This window comes from Mandrillus leucophaeus, unplaced genomic scaffold (genome assembly GCF_000951045.1).
Source record: "Mandrillus leucophaeus isolate KB7577 unplaced genomic scaffold, Mleu.le_1.0 Scaffold192, whole genome shotgun sequence".
Classification (NCBI taxonomy): Eukaryota; Metazoa; Chordata; class Mammalia; order Primates; family Cercopithecidae; genus Mandrillus; species Mandrillus leucophaeus.
The window spans coordinates 4,512,691-4,524,562 of record NW_012101943.1 but is presented as its reverse complement, the minus strand read 5'-3'; positions in this window follow the sequence as shown (position 1 = coordinate 4,524,562).

The following is an 11,872-nucleotide window of genomic DNA, read 5'->3' as shown; positions in this document are numbered from 1 at the left end:
TTTTTTTTTTTTTTTGAGATGGAATCTCGCTCTGTTGTCCAGGCTGGAGGGCAGTGGCGTGATCTCCGCTCACTGAAAGCTCCGTTTCCTGGGTTCACGCCATTCTCCTGCCTCAGCACCCCCAGTATCTGGGACTACAGGTGCCCACCACCACACCCAGCTAATTTTTTATATTTTTAGTAGAGACAGGGTTTCACCATGCTAGCCAGGATGGTCTCAATTTCCTGACCTTGTGGTCCGTCCGCCTCGGCCTCCAAAGTGCTGGGATTACAGGTGTGAGCCACCGCGCCAGTCCCGGCTAATTTTTTTGTAGTTTTAGTAGAGATGGGGTTTCCCCATGTTGCCCAGGCTAATCTCAAACTCCTGATCTCAGGTGATCTGCCTGCCTCAGCCTCCCAAAGTGCTAGGATTACAGGCATGAGCCACTACACCCGGCCTTCCCACAGAAATACTTAAAGTAAATTTTAATTGTGTCCTGATTAATTATGTAATGTCTTTACTATTCAAATTTAATGTGTTTCTTGCTGAAAGTATGCAACAAAGTACTCAATTGGTTAGAAACTGGCCAGGTATTATGTATGAAATATTTGTACTGGTTTGAAGATAGTCCCTCTAAATCATCAAGGAAGAAATAAAATAATTTACAAAAATGGAAAAAAATTAAAAGAAAAATAAAATAGCTGCTGTATTCTGTTTTGGTTTTTTTGTTTTCTAAGGCTTTATGCAGATTTCTGCAACCAAAAGTTGAGATAGGTCTGAAAACCCTCACAAAGTGAGGGTAAGATTTTCTACTTGACCTCAAATCAGTCAGGGAAAATGCGTTCAGCAAACCAGGCGGTCACTGTGAGGTGTTAGGAAAGGTTTTTATCAGGGGAGGAAAACTACCTGCAAGGCTTGGTTGGGAATCCACCATGTCTATGGGGCACAGAGGCACAGTGGACGCAGCTCTGGTGAGGACTACATATCAGATAGGAGCAGAAGGAGAGCCTCCTGAGGCTGGGGGCCCAGAAAAGCCCCGGGTTAGGGTCTACAGGATTCTGTCTCCCACCTGGGGTGCCATGATGTCAGCTCCCTCATATATAGAAGTAGATTAGGCTCTGGTAGGCCTAGAGTAAGTCACTTAACTCTGGATCTGAACTGTAAAAATTCAATTTCCTGAACAATAAATAAGAATAAAATAGGCTGGCACGGTGGCTCACACCTGTAATCCCAGCACTTTGGGAGGCCAAGGTGGGTGGATCACCTGAGGTCAGGAGTTCAAGGCTAGCCTGGCCAACATGGCAAAACCCTGTCTCTACTAAAAATACAAAAAATTAGCTGGGTGTGGTGGCAGGTGCCTGTAATCCCAGCTACTGGGGGGCTGAGGCAGGAGGATCGCTTGAACCTGGGAAGTGGAGGTTGCAGTGAGCCAAGATTGTGCCACTGCACTCCAACCTGGGCAAAAGAGCGAGACTCCATCTCAAAAAAAAAAAAAAAAAAAAGAATAAAATAAGATTAGACTAGATCAAACAAACAGGCCGGGTGCGGTGGCTCACACCTGTAATCTCAGCACTTTGGGAGGCCAAGGCAGGTGGATCATGAGGTCAGGAGTCCAAGACCAGCCTGGTCAATATGGTGAAACCCTGTCTCTACGAAAAATACAAAAATTAGCTGTGCATGGTGGCAGGTGCCTGGAATCCCAGCTACTTGGAAGGCTGAGGCAGGAGAATTCCTTGAACCTTGGGATAGGGAGGCGGAGGTTGCAGTGAGCCAAGATCACACTATTGCACTTCAGCCTGGGCAACAGAGTGAGACTCCATCTCAAATAAATAAAATAAAATAAAATAAAATAAAATAAAATAAAATAAAATAAAATAAAATAAAATAAAAACACACATCAGGCTGGTCTAGCTCAGGGGCAGAGGCAATGGGCAGAGCCTCACCTGCTCTCACCTTGCCCTGTCATTCCTCCTCCTCTAGTAGTAATAAAGGACTCTTAGTGGATCCTTTTGGCTGAAATCCAGGGTGAAAATCACCAGATTTGATTATTTCTAAGGTCAATGATGTTCTGGGCAGCAATGGGCTTTGTGGAAAGGGGTACTGATTTATAGTGTCTGCTGATTTCAGTGGTGTAAATACTGCCACCATGGCTAAATTCAAGCTTACCAGTGACACATCAGTGAATGCAGAATTGGCCATGCAATCACATATCATATAGTAAAGTAATTATGAAGTAACAAGGGTTTTTTTTCTTTTTGTTTTTTTGAGACAGAGTCTTGCTCTGTTGTCCAGGCTGGAGTGCAGTGGCACTAACTCGACTCCCTGCAACCTCCACCTCCCGGGTTCAAGTGATTCTCCTGTAGAATTGTATCTTTATTCTCCTGCCTCAGCCTCCTGAGTAGCTGGGACTACAGGCACCCACCACCACACCTGGCTGTATCTGTATTTTTAGTAAAGGCAGGATATTGCCATGTTGCCCAGGCTGGTCTCGAATCCCTGACCTCAAGTGATCCACCTGCCTCGGCCTCCCAAAGTACTGGGATTACAGGTATGAGCCACTGCGCCGTACTGAAATAATGAGTTTTGGATATTTATTACCTTTGTTTTAATACGATTTATTTGATTGTAAGTTTACATAATTCAATTTTTTGAGAACGGCTGTATTTAACAATCAGCTTACAAAATTCCTGAAAATTTAACAATTGGTTCTTGCAAACTGGTATCCAGGATACCACTCACTATCAAGGACCTTTTTAGCTCCAACCTTCTAAATGTTTATACTAAGGCGTAAACCATTTGAAGCTGGGAAGGGCCCAGGGGGAATAATCCTAGGGATTTTGAGAGTGGACTCAGGAAGGAAAAAAACAAAACAAAACATGTTTTCAATGTAACATCCAGCACAGAGAAGAGAACTTGGCAAAAAACAGGTGCCCAGTGAGTGAATGATACAATGTCTCAATGAGGCAATGACTCAACCCTCACTCAGTTGGCTCTGTACTTTGCGTTACTTTTTCAGTTAATACTAGGGTGGGTTTATACCCATCCAGCCACATTCTATCATCCAGCCTTCTAGTGGGCCAGAGAGCACAAACTGCTGATACCTGCAGCAAAAAGGTGCCAGCAATGCACTGTTAGTGTGTTAACTAACTTTACAGAGGCTCCAACAAGGACTTCGTCCAATGACCCAAGCTGATCCCAGTGGATAACTCAGCCAGGCCAAGAAGCCCACATGGGCTCTAGCAAGACCTCCAGGCCACATGATCAACTGCCATGGGTGGGTATGATCTTACTGTGTCTTATCACTCCTCCTGACTACTATCTCCCTTCTGGTAGGATCAGTGTTTAATTCATATTTTTGTGCTTTCATTCTTCCCAGAGTTTTTGAAAATAGCGTGTGTGTTCAATAGCCAAGTAGTTAAGAGCATGGATTCTGAGCCAGACTCTCTGGGACCAAAACTTCTAGTTCTAGAACTTACTAGCTATGTAATCTTGGGCAAGCTGCTTAACTTCTCTGGACCTCAATTTTGTCCTCTATAAAATATGAATAATAACAGTACCTACTTCACAGCAATATTGGGATGATTAAATGAGTTTTATACATACCGAGTGTACTGAGTACTTAAAACAATGCCTGGCACATAAAATATACTATTTAAATGTCAGCTATTATGTTATTATTACATAATATGTATATGTTCTATTGGCCAGGGGCAGTGGCTTACGCCTGTAATCCCAGCACTTTGGGAGGCTGAGGCGGGCAGATCACAAGGTCAGGAGATCGAGACCATCCTGGCTAACATGGTGGAACCCCGTCTCTACTAAAAATACAAAAAATTAGCTGGGCGTGCTGGTGGGTACCTATAGTCCCAGCTACTGGGAAGGCTGAGGCAGGAGAATGGCATGAACCCAGGAGGCGGAGCTTGCAGTGAGCCGAGATCACGCCACGGCACTCCAGCCTGGGCAACAGAGCGAGACTCGTCTCAAAAAAAAATATATATATATATGTTTTTTTTTCTATTATTATTATGTAATAGATGAATGAATGCAGGTATCCGAATACATGGGGAAAAAGACCCTGAATGGTTGTGTACGTATTCTTCTGAAAAACAAGGCCAAGTATGGATTTATAATAATAAATATAATACAAAAATAGCAGTAACGTTGGCTGTGTCTCTGAAATGTAATTACTGAATTTTCAAAATGTACTTTACAAGCATTATTTTACTAACTCCTCATAAAAATCCTTATAGGAAGGAATTACCATTCTCCGTATTACAAAATTAAGAAAAGTGAGGCTTGTGGACGGTAACTGCTATAATCTGAAGGTTTGTGTCCTCCCAAAATTTACATGTTGAAATCTAATCCCCAAAACAATGGTATTTAGAAGAGGGGCCATTGGGAGGTAAGTAGGTCATGAGGGCAGAACCCTGGGGAATGAGATTAGTACTGTCATAAAGAGGCTCCAGGCTGGTCGCAGTAGCTTATGCCCGTGATCCCATCACTTTGGGAGATGGAGGCAAGAGGATCACTTGAGCCCAGGAGTTTGAGAACAGCCTGGGCAACATAAGGAGTCCCTGTCTCTACACAAAATTTTAAAAAGTCAGGTGTGGTGGCATGTACCTGTGGTCCCAGCTATTTGTGAGGCTGAGGTGGGAGGATTGCTTGAGCCCAGGAGGTTGAAGCTGCAGTGAGCTATGATCATGCCACTGCACTCTAGGCTGGATGCCAGAGCAAGACCCTGTCTCAAACAAACAAACAAAAAAGCGACCCCAGAGAGATTCCCTCACTCCTTCCACAATTTAAGGACACAGTGAGAAGGCAGCTCTCTGTGAACCAGGAAGCAGGCCCTCACTAGACACCAAATCTGCTGGCACCTTGATCTTGAACTTCCCAGCCACCAGAACCATGAGAAATAAATTAGCGTTGTTTCTAAACCACCCAGTCTACTTTCTCAACATCACAGTCAATGACTCAAATACATGTCCTATGACTCCAGCATTTGAGCTCTTAACTGCTAGCCTATACAGCTATATCCATAGCCCCAGCAGCCAGCTCCTGGCCTCTAGCCCCCCTGTCATCTCTCCTCTCACCTATCCCTACAGGTCCATCCAAGACTTACCTCTTTTCTGAAGATTTCTCAGATTTCCCCTTGGTAGGAAGCTCCCAGCTCTTCTATATACTGCGTGCCCCTCTCTCCTGTCCATGAGTATGTTACCTTGGACTCACTTTGTCTGTGTCACACAGAGGCTCTTTGGTTCTCCCCTTTGAGAAGGAAAGTTTTTTCCAAGTCAGAGGTGTTGTTTCTCTTTTGTTTCTATCTTTGCAGCACCCAAACATCCCAGTAGTAGTGATCAGTACCAGCTGCTGAGCACCAAATGCTTTACATGCACTGTTTTCCTTAATTCTTACAATTATCCTATTATCCTATTAGGCGGTCACAATTTCTGTCTCCATTTTCCAGATGAGGAATCTGAGGCTAGAAGAGGTTAAATGACTTGGTACAGTTAGTTGAGGATCAGATTTAAACCTAGGTCTGTTTAATCTCAAGCTCATGTTCTTAATCACATCTGTTTTTAACCATGTTTGGTTCTTAAATATACGCTGGAGAGGGAATGAGTCTCAGCCTTGACCAAACCTCCCAGAGCCATGAGGGCCTTGAAAAAAACCAGTGAGAAAAAAGGATTATCTGGAGATTTTGCAAGATCTGGGTTAAATTCATGACCAGGCTAAGCCACTACCCCCAAGCCCTATGACACTGTCAATCCCTGTATAAACCTGCCCTGTGTATTGTTCAGAGTTCTCCAGAGACTGTGCCCAGGTGTCTAGTGCACTCAAGACTGCTAGCCCAAGTGTCAGAGATTTTTAAATGAGAATAATGGAAAATTCAGCTGAGTAGAACCAAGCCCTGTTCTAACCAAGCACCTTCAACTTCTCACAGTCACCTGGACTCAGTGGTAAAGAGGGGAGGGCAGAGAGCTGAAGTTAGCTAAGAAACATGCAAGCTATTTGCACAGAAGAGAGGACAGAGCCTCTACCCTCAAGGTGCCTCCTGTTGCTCAACGCCTTTAAGACCATCTATAGAGCAACTCACTAGTGAATGCAAATGTATAATAGCAAAGAGCACAGAGAAGAGAGAGTCTGAGGGGGTGTGAAGTTAAAAGGAGTCTCAGAATGCAGTAGAACCCTTCAGGGAGAGTTTCTAGACATGGCAACAACTAGAATTTACAAAAATTAAAAATAACTTTTCTTGGTACAAATGCAATACATGCCCATGACAAACAAATCAGCAAATACAGACAAGCAAAGAAAGGAAATAAAAAAAACCCACCTACAATCTCACCCACCCAAAGACAACTTTTGTCCACACCCTCAACACCTTGACAATCAGAATTTGCAGAAGGGAATATGCAGAGCTGGAGCGCGTGTTGTGTGTGTGTGTGTATGTGTGTGCGCACACGTGCATCTGTGTGTCTATCTGTGACTGGACAGGAGAGGACTGGCAGTCTTGCATTTTGGTTTATGCTTGGGAGTAAGTGATAATAAATTCATTTGATGGGATCAGAAAGAACAGAGTTGAAGAAGAGGAGGACTAATAGAAAATCCTCTCGGAATAGGGAGAAATTTGAAGCAGGCAGTAGTACCAGGGAGTTTAGCTGAATAGTGAGACAAAACAGTCATAATAGTCTGGGTGCCGTGGCTCACGCCTGTAATCCCAGCACTTTGGGAGGCCAAGGCGGGCAGATCACTTGAGGCCAGGAGTTCAAGACCAACCTGGGCAAAATGGTGAAACCCTGTCTCTATTAAAAATACAAAAATTAGCTGGGTGTGGTGGCTGGTGCCTGTAATCCCAGCTACTCAGAAGTCTGAGGCAGGAGAATCTCTTGAGCCCGGGAGGTGGAGGTTGCAGTGACCCAAAATCACACCACTGCACTCCAGCCTGAGTGACAGAGTGACTCTATCTCAAAAAAGTAAAGTAAAATAAAATAATCATAATAGCAATAATTATTAACCTTTTTGAGTGCTTACCATATATAAGACATTGTGCTAAGTACTTTACTTCCCATCTTTCCATTTAATCCTCACAACTACTCTTTCCCTATTTTACAGAGGGTAAGAGCCTTGCCCAAACTCACATATTAAGTGGAAATACACTGATGTTTCTTACAGTCTGCTCTATAGGCTACCTGCATCAGAATGCTCTAAGCGGTTTGTTACAAATGCAGTCTTTGGTTCTAACCTGAAGTGTCTGATTCAGCAAGTCTAGGTGTGGGCAAGAACATTTGGTCCTAACCTTGTTATAGGACCAACAAGTTTGTGTGCCTGCTACACAGTAACAGACCAGTACACTAAGACAGCAGGATTTGCAGCAGAGAAAGGGTTTGACGCTCACAGTGCGTAGAGCAAGGAGGTGGGAAGGAGACTCTCAAATACATCTCTCCATGGAGTTTTGAGGTGGGACTTTTTTTAAATTTTTTATTTATTTTTATTTTTTTAGATGGAGTTTCACTCTTGTTGCCCAGGCGATCGTGCAATGGCGTGATCTTGGCTCACTGCAACCTCCACCTCCCAGGTTCAAGCTATTCTCCTGCCTCAGCCTCCCAAGTAGCTGGGATTACAGGCATGTGCTACCACAGCCAGCTAATTTTGTATTTTTAGTAGAGATGGGGTTTTTCTACGTTGGTCAGGTTGGTCTCGAACTCCTGACCTCAGGTGATCTGCCCACCTCGGCCTCCCAAACTGCTGTGATTTCAGGTATGAAGCGCCACACCCGGCCTGAGGTGGGATCTTTAAGGAGATTGTGAAGGACAAGGGGCTGGAAAATTAGGGTCATTGATTGGTCACGGTACAGGGGATGAAATCATCAGGAGGTGGAAATGGCATTCTTTAGCGAGTCATCTCCTATGGGGTCCTTCAGATCAGCTGATATCAGTAGTCTCACTGATATGCAAGACCTGAAAGAATATCTCAAATGGAAAACATAATGTTTCTTAATGCTTAATGTGTTATCTCTTCAGTGTTTAGGGGACCTATAGTCTAGGGTCCACGTGATTCTAAGACAATAGGCAAACAACTGTGTGGAAGCCAGTCAGGCACAAGTTGACCTAATGACTAATGCTGAGTGTGCTGCAAGCTTGGCTTATTTTCATTTTTCCCCTCCCTCCTTCCCTGATTAATTTTATAAAGTCTATAGGGACGGTTTCAACAAGAAGTGTCTATTTCGGCAAGTCTAGGTGAGGGCAAGGCATTTGTAACTTTATTTTTTATTTTATTTTATTTTTTGAGACAGAGTTTCACTCTTGTTTCCCAGGCTGGAGTGCAATGGTGCAATCTCAGCTAACTGCAACCTCCACCTCTTGTGTTCAAGTGATTCTCCTGCTTCAGCCTCCCGAGTAGCTGGGATTACAGACATGTGCCACCACGTCCTGCTAATTTGTTGTGTTTAGTAGAGTCAGGGTTTCACCATGTTGGCCAGGCTGGTCTCGAACTCCTTACCTCAGGTGATCCACCCAACTCAGCCTCCTGAAGTGCTAGAATTATCAGCATGAGCCACCGTGCCCAGCTGGCATTTGTAACTTTAATACCTCTCCAGTGATGTTCTGTCCATCCAAGTTTGAGGGCCACTGATCTTGGATTATGGAAAAGTGAAATTGCATAAGGAGTCATCAGAGGTCAGGAGGTGATACACCTCTGGCCACAGGCCCTTGGTCTAGACTTTTCTGACCTTAATCATCCTGAACTTTGAAGCTTTAGTTTCCACAGGCCCTTTTGCAGTTGGGGGACTTGCCTTTGGGTGGAGATCGCTTGGTGCCTCTTGCACTTGGCTCTCTCATAACTGCTCTTAGATGCTTGAACACAAGAGAATAATTAAAGAGGGTCACTAGTGCTTGGTCAGCAGCTAGTCAGGCGTGCTCCCTCACTGGCAATAGTGAGGCCAGTAGGGGTAACTGCAAGCACTGGGGTCTGGAAGGAGACTGGAGCTGACAATGTGAGATGGGCGTGAGGATGGAACCTGGGTGGACTGGAGTAAAACCTGGTTTGGGCTGAGAGTCCGAATCATAGAGTCAAAGAAGCGACCAGGAACAAGGTCAAGGATGAGAAACTCGGAGGTGGGGATCACGGAGTAAACAGAGCGGCTTTTGGGATAACTTTGGTGCTTTTCAACTAGGTCATATCCAAGTCTGCCTCCAAAGTCCCAAGTATTCTTTTGAGATGGAGTCTCGCTCTGTTGCCAGGTTAGAGTACAGTGGCATGATCTCAGCTCACTGCAACCTCTGCTTCCCAGTTCAAGTGATTCCCCTGCCTTTGGGACTACAGGCGCATGCCACCATGCCAGGCTAATTTTTTTTTTTTTTTTTTTTTGTATTTTAGTACAGACAGGGTTTCACTATGTTGAACAGAATGGTCTTGATCTCCTGACCTCATGACCCACCCGCCTTGGCCTCCCAAAGTGCTGGGATTATAGGCATGAGCCACAGCACCTGGCCAAGTCCCAAGTATTTTATCAGCACTTTTTCCAAGGTGGGCAGCTCCCCTCACTATCTCCACTGCCCCACTCCACTGAAGGCCATGTAGCCAGTCTGTACCTAGTGGAGGGCCAGGGACAAGATCACTGCACTAGAATCCAGGGTATCATCTTAGTTGTGGCTCCTTCTAAAACGGCAGGTCATCTAACCTTGCTGACTCACAGTTTTCATACCTGTGAAATGGGTATGGTCAAAGAATCTCACAAAGCCAACAAAATAATGTATTCTGAATTATAAAGTGCTGTACACATGTAATGACCTGCAGCATGGTTGATGATTTTAAGGCAGCCTCAGAATATATGATTGATTAGTTATTAAACCAATCAAAACAATGGGAGACAAAAGACCCCAGACTTGTTTACTTGAAGATTATCTCCAGGCTGAAATGTTTTGGTCAGAAAGTCACAAATGATCATGCTCAGAAGGTTCCTGTGAACTGGAAAATGCCCAGGGCTTCTGAGTAACCCGCAGTCCTATTCCCCTTAACAAATGCTGTCAGGATGCCGATAAAAAACTGAGCAAGAGCCCAGATCAAGATCTGAGGTCTGTGGACTCTGCACACCCTTCATTGTCCTTGGGTTAATCATCTGACAGCCCAACATCCAGCAGACAGCAGGCATCTGCAGGAAGGGCAAGGTGTGCTGGCCCTACAGGTGGCAAGAGGGACAGGTAAATCATTCAAAAGCACCCCACGAGGTAACCAGGATCTAGGGGCAGCACCCAGAGATCAGGGTGATAAGAGAGGGCTGAGAGAGATAAGGAGCCTTGGTTGTCCCTCCTTATAGCTTCAGGTGACCTTAGCCAAGTCTCCTGGCTTCTCTTATCCTCTGGGCCCTTAACTGTAAGAGTAGGAAATTGGTCTCAATGATTTCAAAGGTCCTTCCAGCTCTGGCTGGGAAGATACTATCTAAATCCAAGCTGTGTGAACATCTGCTGTTCTTGTTTACCTCTGAGCCAAGTCCAGAAGCCCAGGAGTCCCAGTGCCACCTGCAGGGCTATGGCAGATACAAGCTGCAGGGGACCACCAGGGCTGAATGGAGGGTGAGCTCCATGGAGGAGGCTGGGGTTGGCTGCCAGGGCCTCCTTCCTGCAGAGCAACTCAAAGATCTTTCCCACGGGATCTCATTTGAACTTTCGCACTCCCTGGTGAGATGAGGAGGTATCGTAGCCCTCCACGTGTGACCGCAAGATACAGCAAGAAGGCTTCTGGAAATGAAAAAGTATTTTTAAGGACACCCAGGACTCGAGATAGGAAAGAGGCAGCCCTGTCACAAGGCTCTCAGGCTGCCCGGCAGGTTTTGCAAGTTTGCAAGAAAGTTTCCCCAGCATTCCTCAGCTCCCACCTTCTTTCTCCCTCTCCCACTCTCATTGGCTGGCTGGCTGCCACTCAGCCTGGAGTCAGCCCTCCTATTGTGCTCCTCTGAGGCACCTGTGACAAGATAATTAATATATTAATTTGTTTACTGTGTTTTTCCATTGCCATCTTTTCCCAAGCAGGTACCATGAGTCGGGTTTTTTGGTTTTTCTTGCCTTATGAAGTCTTGCAGGACAGAAAGCAGAGCTGTTTGAAGATAACAGATCTTCATGCCTTGGGTAAAAGCCTTGGCTCCTGATGAGATAATGCAGATACCCAGAGGGAGAAAGGCAGGAGGGGGACAAGGAGAGGGGAGCGTTGAAGGACGTTGAAGGACGAGGAAAGACAGAGGAGAGTGCTCAGAGACCAGAAAGATAGAAAACCAAAACAAAACGGAAAACCTCTCACTGTGAGAATGGAGCCCTTTCCAGAGCCCCAGGAAACATCTAGATCTCGGGGAAATTGTAGGCCTTGGGCATTGAGTCTCCAGTCTCACTGAAGATTCCTGGTCCCCATGTATGACTCAGCAACAGCAAAATCAACAAACCAGAAGGGATGTGAGGCATCAAAGGAAAACTTAGGGCAGACTACCGGCTGATGACTGGTTGGGAGGTCCCCACACTTTTGCCCAGGTAGGCACAATATTTCAGGGGAAAGGTTGCACTTCCAGAATGAAAGATTAATAATATGCCCGCTGAACAGGACTGGGGGCTCAAGGTTAGATTTACTTTGATTTTAAAAACAGAGGCCGGGCACAGTGGCTCACGTGTGTAAGCCCAGCACTTTGGGAGGCCGTGGCGGGTGGATCACCTGAGGTCAGGAGTTGGAGATCAGCCTGGCCAACATGGTGAAACCCTGTCCCTACTAAAAATACAAAAATAAGCCAGGCATGGTGGTACATGTCTATAGTCCCAGGTACTCAGGAGGCTGAGGCAGGAGAATTTCTTTTTTTGTTTGTTTTTTATTTTATTTTATTTTATTTTATTTTATTTTATTTTATTTTATTTTTTTTTTT